Source organism: Odontomachus brunneus, unplaced genomic scaffold (genome assembly GCF_010583005.1).
Source record: "Odontomachus brunneus isolate Ranch 3 - 2012 unplaced genomic scaffold, Obru_v1 Obru_scaffold_046, whole genome shotgun sequence".
In the NCBI taxonomy this organism is placed as follows: domain Eukaryota; kingdom Metazoa; phylum Arthropoda; class Insecta; order Hymenoptera; family Formicidae; genus Odontomachus; species Odontomachus brunneus.
Genome location: NW_022639496.1, coordinates 2,108,729 through 2,132,146, shown reverse-complemented (window position 1 = coordinate 2,132,146; position 23,418 = coordinate 2,108,729). Strand labels below are relative to the sequence as shown.

Genomic DNA, 23,418 nt, shown 5'->3' with positions numbered 1-23,418 from the left:
TCTTGTATATGTTTTCTTATACCGCAAGATGATAAGAACTTAATTCTAATGACATTATATGCAATATATTTTATGAGATACGAACGTGAGCAGAAATAAATTTGCTTATATAACAATATTAACATTTGTGTGTACTTCTTCACATTATATTTGAATCGCTCTCGAAATAACATTCACCTGACGTGTGCAACTCTGTCGATTAATTCTGTACACATTTATTTTTAAACTACGTATATTTAAATAAATTTTGAAACCTGGGCAGCAAGAAGTGATGATGCATTAATGACTACAATTTTAATATATTATTTTTAAAATAGAGATTACTTACAAGATTTAACATAACAGTGTCAGAAAACTTTTCTTTTTTCGTTTCAGAATTTTTTGTATTTTCAGGTGGCCTATGTTCTCTTGTATGACGTGAATATAACGGATATTATCTACCATGTAAGTGTTGTTGTACCATGAATTCGTTGTTTTTTAACACTCTGTATAAAAAGTTATTCAAGTTCGATGTTCCCGTGACGTCGCAGACCGAAGATAAACACGCAGCTTCCGTATGCCGCGTCGTATTTGATAACGTATTTATTGCGAGAGTCGACTACGTCATTATCGTTCTTTCGCGCGCGACCATGAAATGATAATTCCATTCAACGTCGGAAAGGTCAAGCATTCCTTGAATGACTAATGCCAACAATGAGGTGAACGTTTGTATTCAGAAACCTTCGGCACTAAAAATAAATCGTCCTCTCGCCGATATAAAAAATCGCATCATCTTAATTTTATCTTATCCTCCACTCCCTTTTCTCAAGCATATATATTAAATTTAATGAGGACCATGTCTCGTAATTATCTCTCCAAATTTCTCCTTGGTCCTTGTTTTAAAATTAAAACTGGGCTTTAAGATTGAAAATATTTGAAAAGAGGGATTTAAAATTGAAATCGAAATTCTTGACTTACATAAAATTATTATTCCCAGACTTCTCTTATATAATATTATATATAATTGATATATATAATTTAAATATCAGCAAAACTAGAAAATTATCCTTTATTCAAGAAGCACTTTATTCGAGCGTATTAGATAACCCGATAAAGTTATTATTTTCAAAATAAAAAGAGAAAAACAGGAAGAGAGAGGCAGAGAGAGGGGGAAAGGAAAGAAGGAGAGAGAGAGAAACAGAGAGAGAGAGAGAGAGAGAGAGAGAGAGAGAGAGAGAGAGAGAGAGGGAGGGAGGGAGGGAGGGAGGGAATCATTCTATGACTAATAATCTCACTAATGTGATATGAGTACGTGTGTATGTTCAGTGAACATAATTTTATTATCTCGAATCAAGTTTCCAATCATTTTCATCACATGATCAATGATTGCCACTTATCGGAAATATCGGCGTAACACGAAATGTGGGACGCGAATATTTCGAAATAATTGCTTTCAATCTGTTTAAGCTTAAAGCGACTTTATGCACTGTGATGTGAATCATCATATTCGGCAATTCAATTATGAAAATATAATTATGCATACGGGAATGTAACTACATGGTGTACGTAACTAATGAAAGATTTACATATACGCCAAACATATGAGCTAAGTATACATTCATGCAAACGCTTAAAGGTTAAATGCAACGTTATCTAAGTGCATGTTGCATCTGACCATTAATCTCTAAGATTACCATAAATCGGCACACACGAACTTATGGACAAAGTAGAACGGATAGGAAATAGGGAGGATATAAACAGTGATGAAAATCGATTAATCCAGCACCGTCCAGAGTGAAATTTTACGCGCTGCACGAAATACGCTTCGCAAACCTCACTAAAATTAAATTATGTGTTTAACTTCATGTACTCTCCTGCAACTACCGCTGGAATGTAATTTCCTTCGTTATTTTATACATGTCAACGTCACTTCCCTGGTAGAAATGTATGCAATTTGCACAAACGTTCATAGTATTAATACATCATTAATTATAAAAACACTACGTAGAAATGGAACAAGAAGTTGACAGAATTTTATTCAGTGGTTTAAGCAGTTTGCTATACAGTATGTGGGTCGATTCTTCCTGAGACATAGTACTAATAATATTAATTCAGGGTTTTATAATGAGGACGTATTATAATATTATAAATAATTCTATTGTGAATAATCCTATTATAAATAAATAAATAAATAAATAAATAAGTTTGAATAAATAATAAATTCATTTATTCATGAATTTATTCAAATTCATTTATTGAGTAAATTTGAAATATGTTTATTCGTAATATAAAAAAAAATAAATAAAATTGTGTGTAAACAATGAGTGGACTAAGAAAAGCTTAGAGCAAACAGATGGAAATTGGAAAAAATAAGACATTTGACAATATGAAGCTCATTTTATGAGCAACAGACTTTATTATTAATCAACTAAATAATTTTGTCTATTGTCATTAAATAAGTGGGTTCAGATTTTGCGCATTTTTTATAGGCAGTACCTGCAGGAAAAGTCTTAATTGGGATCTTTAGAGAAAATATATAATTGTCTAATAATTGCTCAAAAACTGCAGCAAATTTCTACTAGAACCCTTTTACGAATGATTTCTTCTTTTATATCTTGTATGAAAATTAAAGTTATAACAAATTGTATTAGGTATTAGAAAACTTGCACAAAATATAAAACATTATTAAGGCAAATTTGCCAATTTTGTGAGATTTGATTATACAGGTCTGCAAGATCCGGTTTTTTGAGAAATAATAGTATTTTCCTATGAAATTTTGTGCGCTGAATCCGAATCTGTCTGTAAAATGTGCCTAGCACGTCAAGATTCCGAATTATTCTAACTTAAAAGTGCTAAATGGTCGTTTTTGTCATTTTAAAGCTAGAAAAACTATGAATGTGTAGTTATTCATCAATTTGGCCAGCAAATTCGAATTTTATACGAAAAAATCTACAGAAATGCATATAGTTAGTTTACAGTACAATCAACTACATAATACAACAGTACATAATACAACAGTAGGACGAATGTGTGTTAACAAAATCCATATTCCTGAGCTATACAGTATACAGCATACAGACCCTTTTGAACACTGAATGCTGTATCGTATTGATTTCCTTGAATTTTGTGTGTAAGACGTTTTTGGGTTGTGAATTATGAGTTGTAAGCCAAAAAATATAAAATTTTAAATTCTAAATAGGGTAAAATGATAAAAAACGACTATCTTAGCACTTTTAGATTAGAGTATCTCTAAATCCTGACATGTATGACATTTTACGGGCAGATTCGTATTCAACGCACAAAATTACGTAGGAAACCACCAACAACTGTCAAATGTCGTTTAATATCCTTCATTTTATTGGCCTGTATATTCTGTTCCCCTATACTTTCAAAAATTCATAACTTCTAACTAGTACATCTCGGCGAACAAAAATCGCATGATGGAAAATAAAAATCGATTTTGAAGAGAAAGTATAGTACTATAAGAAACCGTTTGTGAAAATGTAGGAAAAAATTTCTTTTCTCCGTAATACTTTTATAAAAATAGTCAAAATTATCATTTTTTTTTTACTATTTTTTGCCATTTATTTCAAAAACCTGATAGGCAATTTCTGCGGCCAGATTCGAATTCAGCGTACAAAAGTATGTAGGAAACTATCAATTATTCGCAAAAGACTTTGAAAACTCTAAATTTCGCGGGCCTATATTATTAATTAATTGAATAATTTTTGTCCATCCTCTGTTCTGTTTTCGTTCAATCAATGAATACAGAGTTTGCACATTTTTCGTGCGCAGTGACTGTAGGAAAAGTGTTGTTATATCTTGTTTAGGCCCAAGTAGCTTTATTCTTCAGTTACTAGAAAAAACATAATTGCTCAAAAACTACATTAAACTTCTATCAGGACACTTTTACAGTTCTTCTTTTGTATTTTGTTTCTTCTTTTGTATTTTGTATAGAAATTAAAGTTATAATGACTTACTAATACTTGACAATTTTTTTATGGAATATAAAGTCTATTTTTGCAAAATTAAATTTATTTCTGCGAAATAGATTTTTGTCCCATATACAAATTTCCAAATACTCTTTTTATTGTATTAGCCAGAAAATAGGCAATAAAAACTGAGTATGTAAGGCAGTTTCTGTTCAATAAAAACTCGGAAAATATTAGGCTAGAAACTAAGCCAAAAAATTGATAAGTAAGTAAATAAATTGGAATTATAACGAATTTTCTAAAGAAAATCAGACGCACGATTCTGTTGGCAAATCACAAAATCTACCGTGGCGTTTTATGACATCCCGTCCGAGCAATGATACAACTCTCTTCGCTTGAATAATGCAAAGTTAAGGGGATCTCGGAAATATCGTGTTTCCTATCCCGCGAATTCTACACCTACAGCGTATCAGATGACGTCATGTATACATTAACATTAATAGTGTACCCGATTACGTGCGTGCGAATGACTGATGGGCAGACAGACCGGCGGACTGACGACTGATAGAAAGAGAGATTTGAGATTTCGCGTGGGCGACAGTCGAAATGTGTGTGCGAAATGCGGCGCGACACACGAGACACGCCGGATACTCTTCCAGCTTTCGCGAGAAATTCCGAGTCGCCTCTCCTCTCGCCGATTTAGCCGTTATATTTATCGCAGCGACAATAAAAAAGTCACAGCTCTCTACATGCAAGACGTCTCGACTCGGTTTCATGCATGTCGCCGTCGCCGAATTCCGCTCGCGTATCTTCGATCCGCCTCGCCTTTCTGGCACGCATTCAATTACGAACAGCGAACTTCGATCTGTTCGTTTGGCACTCGGGAAGCATTTCCCGTCGATTGTATCGCAGAAACTTTTTGACGTTTCGGTCGTTTACGCGGTAGTATGAGAAAGTGACGAAAGGACCGACTGCGAAAACTCGGACAAAATCGGCACGTCACGTCAGTCGGGCTGTAATCGACATCATGACTCAAATTTCAAAATTTACGAGGGTCACCAGAAACTGCACAGTTTTTGCTAACTAGTATTTATTAGACACCCTGCAATCGTTTCGTCTACACTAAGAAAAAAATTTACTAAATTTAAAAAAACTTTTGTTTGGATAGTATTGTGAAGATATGTGTTTAAATTAAGTAATTATTTTCTAAAATTAAAGAAACAAATTTATATTTAAAACTTCTTTATTTAATTTTATAAAATAGTTATTTAATTTAAATAAATATCTTCACAGTACTATCCAAACAAACGGTTTTTGAAATTTAGTAAATTTTTTTCTCAGTGTGAGATATATTGGCCAATATTTTCCTGGTTAAAAATTGCATCGAAAATTTATTTGTGAGATATAAAGTTTATTTCTGTGAAATAAATTTTTGTCTCACAAAAATAAATTTTCAAATATTTTTTTTCTCAGTATACTAACTAGAAAATAAACAAAAAAAACTAAAATGTAAAGCTATTGGGCAGTTTCTAACCACAGTAAAAACTCAGAAAATATTAGCGAGTCAGAAATTAGGCAAGAAAAACTCATTAGTAAATGTTGAATTTCAAACAAAAATTCGAAAAAAGCAGTCAGTTTTTCAGATTTCTTAATCAGTTACTGGCCAGAAACTAAGTAATAAGAAATGGTAATTAAAAATAAAGCTACAATTATAATGAATGAGTTTTCAGTCATACATCGTCCTATTCTCAATCTAGTATTTTGTGCTTTTCATGAAAATTATTTTTGAATAATAAGAACATAGATATTTCTTCGTTAAAAATTATATAAAATATATTCTTGCAAGTAATCTTGCAAGTAATCTTCATTTAGCGTAATCTCATTTGTAGATTAACATGTCAAAAATATTTATTATTTATTAAAAGAGATTTTTCAAACAAGAATGTCCCTTTTTTGTGTACAGTTTCTGATTAGTCATACTGACTAGAAATTAACTTAGAATTCCTAGTCAGTTACTGACTAAAAACTGATCAATTTCCTATTCGGAGAGTTATGCAATATCCAAAATGTTAAATTTCTTATCTCAGCAATGTCAGAATTGAGTTACTCTTTGGGCACGTACGTGGAAGACATTTCAGTTCGTGTAACAGAATGCAGATTAGACAAAAGCTCGGTGACAAGAAACGATACCTTTGTTATCACAACCGAGAACATTTGTCTGAATATTCGTTTGCGTTAAAACTCAGTGGAGATAACTGAGAATAATGAAATGGATACGTATCTCATATAAGGATTTTTCTATTACTACAGGCGAGCTTTCGTCTGGTTCCCAGATGAAACAGAAAATCTGTTATACGAGCTCAATTTAATTTCCGTGCACAGTCGAGAGCGAAATACGGTTTAAACACTTTCTCTGGTAAAGTTAGCAACACATTTAGTTGTCACATTTGAAAATCACTGCTCACGAACTTGCGCGGTTCGATTATGACAACAGTCAAAAAAACAATACGTGAAAATAAATTTGATTAAGTCAATGTAAAAACGTATTAATACACCCAGAAATATTCCGAGTTAAACTGTTACATCAGTAGTGTTCGAAAAATTGAATAATCTCGTATTTCAAATATAAGAGACATTCAAGAGCATTAATCTAAAAATCTCTTGAAAGTCCAGGAAATGTAAGTACGAAAATAATATGAGCACCAGTGGTGTAGCCAGAAAAAAAATTCGGGGGGCTATACTTTTTATTGTTGACGAGCAAAAAAAAGGTCATTCGAAAAAATTTTTCTCACACTTAGCGTAACCCAGAAAATTAATTTGGGGGGGGGGAGCTGTAGCCCCCTCAGTCCCCTTCACAGTTACATTTTTCCATAGATTTTTAGTTTAGGTTGTGCCGTCGAATCTCTCATATTTGAAGAGCAAGGTTTTTCAATTCTTGGGGCAACATTATCGTAACGATTTAACCCGAAATACTCTCAAATATATTAACATGTTTTCATATAGACTTGATAAAATTTATATTCAAACAATGTACTATCATTTCGACTCCCGTTATAACCGATTACCGCGCAAGTTCGTGAGCAATGATTCTCAAATGTGATGATTAGATGTGTTACTGGTTTATCAGAAAAAAGTGTTAAAACCGTTTTGCTCTTGACTATACATGGTATACATGTCATCAGATGCATCGCTTATGCTCGATTTAGAAACATCTATTCACGTAATACTTTCTACAGCAATAAATTCTGATTAATTGAGGCACGCGTTATTGTTTCTATTAAATCCGAAATTTTCACCTGTCACTCTTCCTGTTTCCTTCTGCCACGAGAACGCCCACGTTTTCTAAGTAGTTTTCTAAGTACGTTACGCTTTTCCTGTGGAAGTTATACTGAGAAAGACAAGTTAATACCTCACCGATACAATCTCGCTGTTATCACGAACATTATTGACAGATAGCACTATCGGCGATAGAACTAGTGCCGAGAAAACTAATAGCTTGTGTTTGATAAATTTTTAATCAATATATTAATAATAATAATTATGATACGATATCAGACACGTAATTACCTTGTTGAAAAGAAATAACGCATCTTCTGGCCCTCCATTTTCACGAAATCTGTAACACAATACGTCGTAATAAACAAAAGATGTTCAGAGACATGTTCAAGACAAATTGTGTTGTTTACGCTTGAGAATAAAGTTTTTACACTAAGAAGATTTTCATCGTTTCTGTTTTTATTTAACGCAAATTCTAAAAAATCTATATTAGACTCATTGATATCTTAAATGTTTCACGAATGCTATAACAATAAACGTTGAACATTTAAATAAACTATAAATATATAAGGAAAAGAAAACTAAAGAAAAAACAGGAAAGAAGTTTACGAACGATTTTTCTAATTGTATTCTAATTGGATTAATTAACCAATTTGTTGAAAAATAAAAAATAAGGTATGTAAGATTCCAATAACTATATATACATGTGCACGGGAAAAATATTGTAGTAGAAATTGTGTTAAAATTTTACATTTTATCTTACGATACTTTTCGTAAAACTGGACTATACCAAAATTGCAATATAAATTAGAATATTGAGTCTCTAGTAAATTTTACGATCCACTTAGTATAAGAAAGTATTCAAGTAGTTATAATAGTTTTATGATAAAAAGTCAAACGTACGTAACATTTTTAAATTAATATATATATATATATATATATATATATATATATATATATATATGTGTGTGTGTGTGTGTATTTATATATGTGTATATATCATATATATGTATATATATGTATATATCTAAATATGTGTGTATAGTAATATGTTGAATAATTAATATATAAAAATTAATACATACAATAAAATAATATATAGAATAATTAATACATAGAAAAAATATTGCATGAGAAGTTACAAGAAAACTTTTGTGATTTTGGACCATATAAAATCATGACTGAAATTACTATTACTATATATATATACACACATATATGTATAATATATAATTAATGATATATTTATATAATATATATTTAGTAATTAATAATTTTAATAAATATATATTTAGTAATTAATAATTTTAATAAATATATATTTAGTAATTAATAATTTTAATAACGTAAAGTAACATATATATATATATATATATATATATATATATATATATATATATATATATATATATATATATATATATATATATATATATATATATATATAGTGTGTGTGTGTGTGTATTGTATATATATTACTATATATTAATTAAATTACTAAATATATAATATATAAATATATAATTAATTATATACTATATATATATGTGTGTGTATATATAGAAATTTCAGTCATAATTCTGTATAGTCCAAGATCACAAAAGTTTTTTTGTAACTTCTAATACAATATTTTTTCTGCACGAGGACGCACATAAATTAACACAACTCATCGACATCATATTCCCGTGACCTTGTTCGTTGTTCAATATTTATAAAAAAATTATGAAAAAAGCATGAAACATTATGTCGTGCCATTGAAGTGAATAATGACGGTATAAGCGACGTAATGTGAAAACTGTCGGATGTACGAAATTAAAAGTATGTTGGAAGTTGTACACGAGCCGGCCTTATGCACACGATATCGATTGAATTTCGTTCCGCTTAAATGGGTCTTTAGATAGCCTCCGCGAACGTGACCATGCCGGTATAATGTATACTAATATGTTTATGAATGAATTCTCGATTACATTCTCCGATAATCTTGATCGCGGGAGTGCTCGAAAAGCGCATTTTTATCTCTCGCGATGTATCTCGCGATATAACAATTTCACATACGTTCGTACATGATCATTCCAGCTTTCTCGTGAGAAGGGAAGAATACACGAGCGATCCGATGTCACACTTTATCGCCATCTCAATCGTGTACGATCGTGATTTTATCCTTTCGAGCAATATCTGTTATCGTTATACGAGTAGTTGCCTCTTATCACATCTGCACGTTGTTCGCTTATCACATCTGCACATGACGCAAAGTAATTCTGTTAGAACCTTTCACTAAAAGCGCCCTTTTATTCTTATCTGTATTTACATTGACATCTTTCATAAACAGCTCGTTTGTTTGTGTATATCGTATTCGTTATTCGTATTTGATCTTTCATCTTTTCCGGGAATTTCTCCGTAAGATTTTCACGCATAAATTGTTTCTCCTCTCGCAGAATAAAACACAGCCAGCCGCTAGAAGCCGGAGGAACTGCGACGTTTCATTTTCTCGCGATAAATACGTGACTCGATTAGCCGACTAATTGGCAGAGATAAAGAAACTGCCGATAAACTTTTGAAACGTTCCATTTGTTCCACAGTTTCCATTTGTTGACTCGTTTTTTCATCTTAAATGTATGCGAATTTTAAAGCGGGATCGCAACTTATTACTTTAGATATTACAGAATCCAAAAAGACTTCAATAGCAAACCCGTATTGCAGTTAACGGACTGGAAAATTGCAGGAGTTTCTGAATTTTTCTGCTATGACGTAATAAACGAGCATAAAGAATATTGAGTCTCTAACGTGTACTTTCATCCATTTATGGATTTTACCGTCAAAGTTATATAAAGAACGTTTCGCAATGCGCATTAATAAAAACAAAGAGAAGATTTATTGGTTAAGACATAAAGAACAGTTAGATCGAAAAATACTAATGATTAATTTCTGTCCTGGTAAAAATCTACGAAATTTGCACAAATTCCGTCTAGATTATCTAATATTAATGCATTCTTATTAGTTATAAGAATACTGTGTACAAATTGGACAAATACTTAAAAGAGAAAGAGAGAGAGAGAGTTTAATTACTTTGGTAATTAAAGTAATTACTAAAGATAGATCTATATATAGAATAAATAATATGGCAAATAAAAAGTGATTGAGACACTTTAGTGTATAATATGTGAACAGATACTTTCCAAGACGTAGTATCAGAAAAATTAACTCATACTTATAATGTGTATGTATTATAATGTCTATTGTGAATGAACTTAAAACACATACACAGTTATTTATATTGTCAAAAAAGAATTTAGAATGATGTAAACAATGAGTGAACGTGTAGAAAAGCATAGAGCAGGAAAAAGGAAATTAGAGGAAATAAGGCATTTGACAATATTAAGCTCTGTGACAGAAATGACAACCAAGGTTAGAAACGAAAGTGAGCAGAAGATAAGTGAAGTATATGTTAATAATACAGAACGTCATTGCGATGGGAACACATCAGACTACTCTGATAGTAATCATACAAATATAAACTGCCATGATAGCTCAGACTCAGAACCTGACAAAATAGTACAACCACAGGAATGAATAAAAAGATGTGTGTCATTTGATAGTTATGAAATGTCACGTAAAAGGCGAGAAGCGTGAAAATATATATTAGTCATAATATACGTCAGAAATTTCCTGCACTATGACTCTCATTAACATTCAAATTTTTCAAATTAGAAAGTATGCACAAGAAATCTAACAAATCTGCTCATCTTATAAACAGCAGACTTGGTTATTAATCGATTGAATAGTTTTTATTAATTTTCTATTGTATTTTTGTTCAGTGAATGGATTCTGCGCATCTTTCGTGCGCAATAACTGCAGGAGAAGCATTATATCTTGGCTGGGATCCCAAGTAGTTTTACTCTTCAGTTATTAGACGAAAGTTAACGTATAAACTGCCCAGCAAGTGCTCGAAAACTGCATTAAATTTCTATCAAGTATCTGCTTCTTTGTGATTAACAAGTTACACTTAATTAGTCCGTCACAAGCTGCTCCATCGAACAATTTTTCTATTTAATTTTAAGCAGGTCTCGCTTTAATAGAATTTTAATACCAGATTCAATAATCAGTCACACATTTATCGAAACCCCATCCAAAAATAACTTCTAAAAATACAAAATAAATATTTCACTCTTGGGAGAGAATTTTTATGGAAAATTTATAGAAAAATCCGGCAAAAGAAAGAAGAGAAACGTACTCGAAATATACAAGAGAAAAGAATATCATATCATACATCATTGTCGACGTTTACTTCCCGCTACACGTAATTCAATAAGAATTTACAATTACGACTATACGGCACGAGGTAATCGATATTCACGATAATAACGACGGTGTAAACAGACCATTTTTCACGCTAATCGGGACGAGAGGTCGGAGACGGTCGCCGGAAATTCGGAATCGACGGGTGCCCGGCCATCTCTAACGCTTTTGACGGTTGCACCGTCTATTTCTGTGTTTCCTAGAGAAGACGCTATAGTTGTTATCGCGCCAAATGGCGTTGCTACCGGAGGCTACCGGTGAATAATGCATCGTATCGTCATGTGCACGTGCATATAGGTGCCACTACCGTGGCAGCCAGAAGGGAGTTTGTGGGTGTCTATCGATATGCCGTAGTATTACATAAAATCGTGCATCTATGCGCTAATGTGTGAGTGCAGTTATACTTCATGCAAGAATATTATCGCGGTGTCCCTGAATATCGATTCGCTAGTGTATGCAAACGTATACGATATCTATTTCTTTTGTTTGACGTTTCTCTCTTCCCCCTCTCTCTCTCTCTCTCTCTCTCTCTCTCTCTCTTTGCCCCCTCCCCAATAACTACTCTAATCACTTCCTCGTTACGTGTCAGTATGAACAAGCGTAGCTTCAAAAAGATTGCTGGAAGTTTGAAGCAATTTTCATAATCGCGCACTTCATTTACTTAAGCAGACATCAGACTGTTCTCACAACTCGTGATTCTAATTGTGATGACTGGTGAATTTGGAATCGATCTTCCATAGAAATATAATCTCATTCTTAGCGGGATCCTCTTATATATGGCCTCGAAAGAAGATTCTCCTGAAGAAGGAAGGATATTCTAAAGCTTTCAAAAAACGTACTCTAATTACAAGATATTAGGCCCTGTAATCCCATACTTTAATGGAAAATTTTTACTGGAAGAGTATCTCCCTTTTAACGAAGAATAATGATAATGAGCTTAGAATATTTTCTTTTTTCAGACGAATCCTCTTGAGGCTGTGCATAAGAGGATTCCGCTAAAGACAAGATTAAACTTATTTGGTGATTAATTTTTGCACGACAATGTCGAAGTCTCGACAGTTTTTGATACAAATCCGAATGAAACGTTTAATCCTGCTGCTCCGTCCGTTTTCTGCAAATGCATATGCGTCTAACCAATTCGATTCCGAATTGGAGCTTATGAGTTTCAACTGAATTTTAATCAAGTGTATTTGCGCAGCAGATAAACATCCAATTAAAGACCAATCATTGAGAAGATCAACATTTCCACGTGTTTCCGAAGAAACAGTTATCTTGCAAAGTTATCTTGCAAACGGAAACAAGCCGAACGCGTATCGGCTTATAAGTGATATAAAACTAAATTTTTTGTGGGTACAAGAGAGGAAGTCGATAAGAAACCTTTATCCTTTGATCAATTTCAAATATTTTATTCGCTGTAATAGACTCTCAAATTAAAGCCCACGTATAGAAAAATGTTATACCGCATTCAAATAGATGTTAATTGTTTCAAGTATTTTATAACTTTAAACATCCACAAATCTATTGTAAGTTCACCCATAGCATTGAATTTATTTAAAATGTCTTCTGAGTCCTGCTATGTTTAGTATTTTAACTAAAAAGTATTAAATAAAAAAAATTCGAATTGCTTATATACACTGTAAAAACTGATGTATTAAATTTAACATATTTCATATGTCCCAAATCATCCACTCTCATTTATATGTAAATTTAACACATCAGTTTTTACAATGTACTACATAGAGTCGAACTAATTGAAACCCACATACAGCGAAATGTATATTGCATTCAAGTAAATGTTAATTGTTCCAAGTGTTTTACTAGTTTATACGTCCACAAATTTATCATAAGTTCATCCACAGTATCAAAATGCATTCAGAGTCCTGCTAAGATTAGGATTTTAATCAAGAAATACTGAATTAAAAAAAAATCGATTTGCTTGCTACATAAAGTCGAGCTAACCTTTTCTTCGACGAAAGTTTTATAACATTTCTGTAAAGAGATTAATTTCTTCTTTTGAATACTTTCTTTCATAATAAACTTCTCGACGGGTTTCCGCGCAGCAACAGCTGCAAAGTTATTTTGCAAAGCAGGGAACGAGCCGAACGCGGCACGTCGCTGTTAGCGTTTACCGCGGAACAGTTCGAGGAGCAGCGTCGCGAAAAATCGTTATGCATTTTGAGCCAAGACGTTTCCGATGTTATGTGTTGCATATGCGCGCGCATATTCCGCCGGGGTAGACGAGATTGTATTCGGGGACTCGTGGAGAATGCATAAAGTCTGCTATCGACGAAACGCCGTTTCTAACCGTGTTTTACAAGCGCGACTCGCGCCAGGAGTTTGTCTCGCTTTTATCCAAGATGAGATGCCGTAATAGGCTCGCGCCATACACACACGACATATCCCGCGAAACACGCGTACTTTTCCTCTGATTATTTATTACCGCCTGGAAACACCGTCCACGCTAATCTTTATCGCACACGCTACCGTACTCAGTGGAAAGCCTCGGCTAATGACACGTGCCTCGTCGACTCAAACGACTCGCCCGGCGCGATACCGATCACGTGCCGGAGATCGGCGGATAGCGAGTCGCTAAAATTTTATGGATCGACTGTATGCCATCGCGGGGCATTATAAAGTATTACACGGCATTACGAGGCATTACACGCTGCGGCGGCGTATGCACAAAACACAGGGAATCGTGACACACGAGCTATTAGCGTTATAATTATACGCCACTATTAGATCAAGATTTTTTAGTGCCACCCCCGAGATCGCGTATGACGTAGTGTCGTGATTTCGTAATTGCACGTTATTTTTTAATGAATATCAGAACGTGTGCTCACAACCATTCCCGTCTGTTAAAAATTTGCAGACACGTATCGGTTTATTAGAGATCATGAATTAAATCTTTCGCGAATACAAGAGAGGAAATCGATAAAAAATCTTTATCTTCCGATTAATTTTAAATATTTCATCCGCTGTAACGGACTTTCAAATTGAAGCCCATATACAAAAAATATATACTGCATTCAAGTAGATATTAATTGTTTCAAGTGTTTTATAAGTTTATACATCCACAAATTTATCGTAAGTTTAATTATAGCATCAAATTTATTCAAAATGCATTTTGAGTTCTGCTAAGTTTAGCATTTCAATTAAGAAATATTAAATAAAAAAAATTTTTTTAATTCAAAAAAATTAAAAAATTAAAAAATTCGGTTTGCTTATATAGAGTTGAGTCAACCTTTTCTTCGACAAAATTTTACAATATCTCTCTTTAAAGAAATTGGATTCTTCTTTTGCATACTTTCTTCTAATAATAAACCATTTAAAAATTTGTGATGAAGATAATTTAAGACTGTTATAAAAAAAATATTCCGTGTTGGAGACAATCATTATCTAAAAGATAGGAAATAAACTGAGTATCGCTTTTTTTAACAGTGGAATGATATTTTTCTGTGTGTACACATAGAAAAATATATACTGCATTTAAATAAATGTTTAAATAATTGTCCTATCTATTTCATAAGTTTATATATTCGCAAAATTATAATAAATAATTCATATAATATATAATAAACATAAATTCATTTTAAGCGCCAAATCTATTCAAAATGCATTCTGAATCTTAGTAAATTTAGCATTTCAATCAAAAGTGTTAAATTAAAATAACAATTCGGTTTGTTTATCACACAGAGTCAAATTAATCTTCTCTTCAGCAAAGTTTTACGATATTCCTGTAAAGAGATTAAATTCTTCTTTAGAGCGCATGATAAACTTTCTCAAAATTTGCAATGAATATATTTTGAGATTGTTGCCAAGAAAACTTTCTTCGTTGACGATAATCATTACTTAAAGAAGGAAAATAAACTGTGCAATCGCTTCCCACAGCAGCAGAATTCCTGTGTGATTACTACAATTACACCACATTGAACATTAAGCAACTCCGGCGAACAATGGCGCTCGCGCGTTTTCGCGGGGGATCTGCCGGAAAATCGAATTGCTCGAAATCGCAAGAATATAGCTCTCGGTCGTTTAAAGGTACACGTCCACGAGCGAGATAACATCGACGGAAACGGGCGATATTCGAGCACGAGCAGCGCCAAGACGTGGTTTCGCGAGCGCCGGTCGACAAGGAATATCACCGGAAAGATTTGCTGATATCTCGTAGCTGCGATCTCCGCAAGAAATCACGGACTGGTGCAGGCGAGCTCAGGCTACAAAAGTCGTATCACGTTTTTCTTGGCTGCACTAACCGCGCGGATCGACGCGCGGGCAAGTAATTAGCTTCAACCTCAGGGCCGAACGTAAACTGCCTGCGCCACGGTTATAAAGGCACGGTGAGATTGCGGTATTGACGATGCCGGGGATGGATGAACGGATGAAACAGCCGATGTTCCGGAAGAAAACGAGACATTCATCTTGCCCCATCTCGGGTAGAACTTTGAAAGGAATTAAAAAGGATCTAGGTAGTTCTTTCCTATATGTATCAAGACTCTATGAAGACAAGTCTACGTAGGCACTGCACTGCAGAGATGTAATGGCTTGTATTAATAAGATCAGAGACAAGTTAGCCAATTCCTGAAATTCAATGAAGTTCCAATAAAGAAACGATTATTCATTAATAATTGATAATTATATGGTAAATATCCTGATAAATGTTAAGATAAGGGTATGGATTTTAGTATTGCAAAATTGTTGGTGATTTTGAATATAAAAAACGAATGGATTAGCCAGAGAAAAAAGATGTCCCATATTGATAATAATAAAATTTATGAGTGTTAACTTTTATAAATTAGCGTCTAAACTTGTAAATTTGATTAGATCCTACCTTGGTATGTCTAACTAGGTTCTGATTGGAATAAGAAATTGAAGTCTTATTTTGATATATTTAAGATATAATAAATCAAACCTTTTTTTAGCGTGTGCTTATTATAGTCTTTCTTACAACTTTTATTGCAATTTTATTATTTTATATGTAATATTTTCATATATAATACTATTATTATTGTCAATATAGGACAATTTTTTTCTCTGGCTAATTAATCCATTCGTTTTTTATATTCAAAATCACCAAAAATTTTGCAATACTAAAATCCATATCCTTATCTTAACATTCATCAGGATATTTACCATATAATTATCAATTATTAACTATTAATGAATAAACGTTTCTTCATTGAATTTCAGGAATTGGCTAACTTGCCTCTGATCTTATTAATACAAGCCGTTTGGGGCGTCCACGTCAGTGTCAATTCATGACCTATTCACGAAACTCCACGGAGGATTTGCCTACTTTGCATATCTGGAGTCTACGAAAGCATGCCTGTTTTGGGGCATCCCTGACTGGGGTCACTGCACATACTCAGAACCCGATTAATTTCAATTCGGGGTCTCTGTTAAGAAAATATATGTACATATACGTGCGCACGTGTCACACTTCCGCCGTGTTTCCCGGCTCTTTGCATATTTCACCGTTCTCAGAAAGGAGCTGTTGTGGCGTGCGTCTCGAGACCATGCAAATCGAGAAACGCAAGGCCGAGTGTCTACGAAGTCGAAGTCGCGCGGAGGAAAACAGCGAGGAGCAATCGATAGCCGGCAAGAAATAATCCATAGCGAGCGGAGCATTACGTCTCGGTGAGCGCGCACTTCGCGCTCGGTTATAATTATAAGCAGTGACATAAGCGAAGATCCGCGATATCGAGCCTCGCAATATCGATCTCCCTCCCTCCTCCCGCGTGAGATCGTTTTGTGTGATTGATGACACAATTAGCACGCATCCAGCAATCGATTGTGCATTAGCGAGGGGATATTGGAAGACAATTATAGCCAAATCGTAGCCGAGAAACGATCTGGACAGACGCGGGAAATATAGAAGTCGTTCATGTTGGGCAATTTTCGCAGCAATGTATTCACGACCTCGCTCCTCAATGCTAAAATCGTGCTGGTAGATTGTGTAATCACGCGAGGATAATAAAATACGAATCCTCTTGAATCTCTCTGCTCTCTTCCCATCCCCCTCTCTCTCTCTCTCTCTCTCTCTCTATTGATAAGTGAAGCAGTTTATCCACACCGCGCAGCAACGTCACGTTATTGAGTGACGATGCGACACGATGCGGAACCGCATATAGGGTGTTTGCTGACAGACGTATTCGATGAACTCGACAGCTCTGTCCTCCTGCTACTCCTCGAAAACTGTGAGTCCGACCTACTAAAATTTCCTCGGACGCCAGTTGTAGAACTATCAACGTCGAGCCCTTCGACTATTTTCGTCGATTGGACGCTATTTATTTGGAAATTTCAAGCCACGATGATGATAAACGATCGGGTTTATACTACAAGGAAAGTTGACCGAGAAACAAGTCTTTCTGGAAGCTTACTTTTCCAAACTCGCACAATTTGCCGCCAATCAATCATATGACTTGGAAATTATTAAGTATAAAAAATATCAAAAATAATTAAATATCGGCACTTCGACATTTTCGCCGAGAAATTTCCCGAACGGAAGAGTTTCTGGAAAGAAACGGTCAGAAACCACAAACAGGCGAAGTTTATTGGGAGTTACTGGCTAGGATTTTTATTGGACGGGATTTTAACTGTCCAATCAGATACTGATCAGAGAAAATACTGGCCAATGTTTTGAAACAAGCCAATTACTGACCAAAAACCATACAATAAAAAATGATCAGTAAATGCTGATACTTTTGTCTAATAAAAACTTAGAAAAAAACTAGTGAGTAAATGCAATTTCTGTTCAGTAAAAACTCGGAAAATACTAGTCATACACAAAAATTAGGCAAGAAAAAATAAAGCTACAACTGTCTCACTGATAAGTGAGTTTCCACGTAAAAACATTCTATCTTTTGTGAAATACGAGTTTCATATTATTTTTAAATTACTTATTATAAATAATAAAAAAAATATATATATAACATTTCACATACAACGTAGAATGACGTCAAATGATGGAAACTATCTGAGAGAAAGAGTGTTTTACAGAAAAAAGGGTTTGGTTAGGAACTGGTCAGAAAGTGGTCAGAAACTGATTAGAAACTGGTCAGAAACTAACTAACGTTATTGTCCAGTTACTGGCGAAGCAAGCGTTGTCCAAACTGGAACAATTTCCTACACGGCTTGTCTGCGGTTTGGCCGCAAGAAATATATTGTCTCCTTGATCAAGTACACTTGTTATTTAAATATCCTGTACAGATGTTTGCCGTTTACATCGCGACACTACCGTTTACACCGTGTATACTATAAATCAGGTCTTAATTTGAGCCTTGTGTTGAAAGAAGTGTCAATAAACCATGGCCATAAGATGATAACAAGCGTTAATGAATCCTCACTCGAACAAACGTAATCAATTAACGTTCCACCTTGATGGCAATTTAGCGTTCACTTTTCCTTGCAACACGATTCTCCGAAAGACGACCCAGTGATTGTAACTTTGGCCAACTCTGGAGTGAAGCGAAGGGAATCTCCCTCCCCCTCTCCGAAGATTAATGTTAAGGAAACTGCGATTCCAGGTCGGTGACCGACATGGCGAGCCTAAGCGCGACCGCGGACATGGCTCTTAATGAAAAATTGACAGTAGGGGCCTCGTGTGCCAACGGCTGTTTCGGTAGTGTCGGAGATGAATAAGCATGAGGCTCACTTGCGCGTGTCCACGGCTGAAATGGTGCCGGTTTCAATCAGCGAGGGAGCGTTACGTTACCCTCCTTATCAGAGCGAGCTAGAGTTTAATATCGATCGCCCATGCCGTGCCGGACTGTAACACTCGCGACACCGTACACAATGCAATGCGGACGTCCCGATTTGCTCGCGCTCCTTTTATGCGCCCCTAACGGAATGACAGCGGCTTCCGGTCGGCGCGTTCGATCGGCTCTTCCGCCTGCCTTCCGATTGACCCGCAGTTTCTCGCGCGGCTCGAACGAGCGGAGACGAACGCCGTTGTCAAAGCTGTAATCGCCGGAGCGGCCACCTATAGCCGACAGAGGCACAGCTCGTGGACGATCAACCGCGAGCCGTACTCCACACATTGCTCCACATTCGACGCTGAACACGCGGCGTGTGGCCGCGCGTGTCGCACTTGCAACACGCGACACGACAGTCGCGTTCAATGTCACCATCGGCCAGGAGTTACGTGACGGGTTATCTTTATTCGCGGCGCGTCTCACGTTAGACGTAATCTAACTGCGTCGGATACGTGTCACGAGTGTGACGCGTAACGTGACGGTGTCATCATCGCGGTCGTGCCGGGACAGCCGCGCTCAAAAGAGCGCTCGTGAGAGCTCGTTGCGCTACGGCTGCAGTGCCCGTAGCTCATCACAACGGGTGATCGTTTAAGGGGGAATTCACAGCTTTGCGGGAAAGCGGAAAGCAGAAGCCAGTCAGAACTCGCGCTGGTAGAAACGCAGAACGACTACCAGTTGACCACCAGTGCATCTGATTGGCTTTATTGTTTTCTGTTTTTCCGCCAAGGTGTAAATTCTCCCTTAGGCTTGGTCTACAATATGCGGTCTAAGCTTGGAGTAAGAAGTAAGCCGTAAAAATTGGCCAATCATAGACGATTATTCTCATAATAATCGACTATGATTGGACAATCTCCAAGCTTACTCCGCATATTGTAGACCAAGCCTTGCACTCGCTCTCACACCGTTGCTGATACGTAATGCAGCAGCCGTACAGACATTATCATCCGTAACTGGAGCCGCGCGATTTGTGGGCGTCTGGGGCGGCCTGTCTTCAGTGTTCTGCATTTAGTGCGTTTGCGTTGGAAACAACGAACAGTATACAGCTGACTGCCATTGCGTCTCATTTGTAGCGCATAATCCGTGACGATCGCGTTCAATGTCACCGTCGATCGCAGTCGATACGTGATTGAGTTCAAAGACCACATATACTCGACGTAATTCGATTGTCAACATCCTGGGATCTACTTGCGACGCGGAACGTTGTTGCTGCGTTTATTGTTATCGTCGCGTGTCATCAGACATCGCATTTAAAAGTCCACGTCGACACGTTCGGCTGCACTCAACGTCGAATGCTACGTCGAGACTCGCCGACATCGCGACTTATATTCACGGACATTAAAAAGTGTCCAGGCGTCGTGAGCGCGTGGCAATTTAAAAGTCACGCACTGCATTCGCGCTTGGAGCGCGCATCGATGCTATCGATTCGCTGCTGCGATATTTCGGTTTCTGCTCGTTTCTGCTGCACTTTTTGCACTCCGTTTGTTATCGTCTATTTTCCCTCCAGGCCCCAGACACGCGCCTGCCCCATTCGGCGCGCAGGGGGTGCAGGTAGACGCGGCCGCCAGCGCACAGCATATACCCATTACCGTATAATCGCATTTAACGCTGAACGCGTGCTACCAATGCCGCGCTCCGGAAGGGACAGGCTCGCGGCGATTACCCGAAGGAACATCGGGCTCGCTGCGTGAGCGCGTCGGGACGAGGGAATGCAGATGGGATAGAGAACGAGAGCAGGACGAAAGCAGCGTGAGAATCGATCGGTAGGATGTCGTGGTGGTTTTACACGCGGGCACGGAGGGTAAGCCGAGGGCTCTCCGTGTCTCAGGTACTGCACGTTTCACGGAACACGAGAGCTATCTCCATCTTTATCACAGGGATGACTGTCCCTTTCGGCGCGCGATAAAACCGTCCCTTACCTTCGCCCTCGTGCCTACCTTTTTACCTGAAGAATTCTATTCTTACCTCGGCGTGGAAGTTGAATTTCCCCGGAAAAGCAGCGTGGGCCGACACTACTATTTCGCTCACGTTGTGTCTGAGTCGTCGAAACCGCCCCGCAGTGTATGAACTCTCTCTTTCTCTCTCAATCTCTCTTTCTGCCTCTCTCTCTCTCTCTCTCCCTCTCTCCCGTGCTGCCGCTGATGACGAGCGCCGGAAATATTGTATTGTCCTTTATTTACTCACCTAACGCCCGGCACTCCGCTCGGCCACGGTGAATCGGCGATCGCGCAGCTTCCGGGGAGATCGTTCCGGTGGCTGTTCGGCGGCGCTCAGCGACACCAGCCGCCGATGACGATGACGGTGATGATGGTGGTGACGGTGCCGATGAGGGACGTTTATATCTGCCATGCACCAGACGCGCGTACGTACGCACGTATCCACATGCACACGCAAAACACACACACACACGCGCTCACACACACACGCGGCGCGCACACTGCGCCGCTGGGCGCGCGTGTGCGTCTATTAGCGGAGCGCGAGATACACGCGCGCTACGCTTCGCGCGTTTCTCGCTCTCACCGGCGCAACGGCCGTCACTCGCGTCACGCGGCACGCGTGCGAGTCCCTCGGAGCGCGAACTCACCCTCGAGACATCTGCTCCCTCACCCTTGCGCCCCTCGCGGCGGTGGTGGGGGGACCCGACACTCCCACGTTCTTTCCCCGCAATTGGCTCAAACGATCCGCCACCATATTCAGCCAAATGCGCGCGCCGGACCGACGTGGACGTCGGGTGTAGTCGCCTCTCTTGAAACCTCGCTAACGGGGTTGTAAGCGCGCAGGGTAGCTCGACGATGCTGGCTGCTGGTTTGTACCTGTAACGAACGACGTTCGGCAATATCGATGTGCACGATGCCCTTTGACTCGTTCGGGAGTTTTGCTTACCACGCCGCTGGAGTCGCGTCGTTCGCGCTTCGAGCAGGCAGAAAGGGAAGGATTGGTGTGATTTGTATTGATCCCTTAACTGCCAAATTCCTTTTTTGCAGTTTTTTTTTCTGAATTTTCTGACGCGTAGAGACTAGAAGAAAAAAATAAAAAATTCTCAAGTAAGCATCATGGCATCTAATAGGTTAAACTATTAAAATTGAAAGAGGTCGGGTTTCAAGATTGTTTCAAGTTAAGGTCGAATCCTCGTACGCGATTGGGAGATCGAGCCTCACATTCTGATTTCTGCACATTCGGACGCGCTGTGAATACAGGCCTAAACGAGTAGAAGGCAGCGGAGACTGCAGGCAGCTTTGGAATACGTAATCTCTATTTTTAAGAATGCGCGAAGGGGAAGGGGGTTTGAGACGGTTTGGAAATAAACTCTTCAGTTCTGTCATATACTTTTACGGATTCACGCCAACGCTTCTATTAATATTGTTAGTATCTATGCAATGAGTTTCCATTGCAGAAGTGTCTTTTATTAAATTTTACTTGAGGAATGTAGTTCAAAATTGGATAAATAAAGAGCTAAATTGTTTCAAGCACTCACCATTGCCCTATTTTGTATACTGTTCTCCCCGTACTTTCTTTTCTCGACTATCATCTTTACACGAATCCTGAAGAAAGAAAGAAATGTTATTATTTTATATCGTTTAAAAATTTTTATAAACGTATTGTACATTTTAGACTATTATGCTGCCATCTAGGAAGGCTACTTTGCGTCTTGTGAAACTTACGCGAACTATTTTACCGCCGCCGGGTCAGTAATAAATCCGTTTAATAATAATAAAAGAAAAAATTGTAAATAACATTATGTCTTTGAACTATGGATTTGATTCTACCGCAAAATCTTATTCAGTTTTCTTCAATATTTATTTTCCATTTTCTTTTTCATTAAAGATTTTATTGCGTCTCTTTAGTACTTTTTCATGCTAAATCCTAAAACTCAAGGAATATCATTATCTTAAATTGTTATTCACAACTACGCTCTTAATAAAGTATCCTTTTTCGATTTTTTATTCAACCAACGTTTTATCATAGGAAACTTTTGTTCACGTCGAGCTGTTACTTGCTGAGCAAATCACGTCAGCTATCTAGTCTTTATCTATCCAGTGTGCAAACCATGACATAGTTCGTTAGATAAGTACGAATATCACTCGTGGTCTCGTTTGATAAAAATTTCGAAGTTGCATGCCGCAAACTATATATCGATATTTTATCGTTTGTTAGTAAGAATATCAAGATTATAAAAGATTATA

At 37.0% G+C, this 23,418-nt stretch overlaps 1 protein-coding gene across 10 annotated transcripts in view; it reads right to left on the bottom strand.

The window, feature by feature from the left end:
- The window catches only part of LOC116844790 (alpha-1,6-mannosyl-glycoprotein 2-beta-N-acetylglucosaminyltransferase), a 47,009-nt gene that overhangs the window by 19,425 nt on the left and 4,166 nt on the right, over window positions 1-23,418 (bottom strand). For 2 of the 10 annotated variants that reach the window (XM_032816831.1, XM_032816829.1), the window contains exons 2-4: window positions 22,710-22,776; window positions 21,419-22,250; window positions 7,479-7,527 (exon numbers count right to left, since the gene is read on the bottom strand). The gene's annotated coding sequence lies outside the window, so the exon portion shown is untranslated. Of the gene's footprint in view, window positions 1-7,207; window positions 7,454-7,478; window positions 7,528-9,242; window positions 9,273-18,556; window positions 19,069-19,137; window positions 19,923-21,199; window positions 21,315-21,418; window positions 22,251-22,709; window positions 22,777-23,418 lie in introns of those variants that run through there. The other 8 variants (XM_032816830.1, XM_032816840.1, XM_032816837.1 and 5 more) reach the window with 8 other exon arrangements.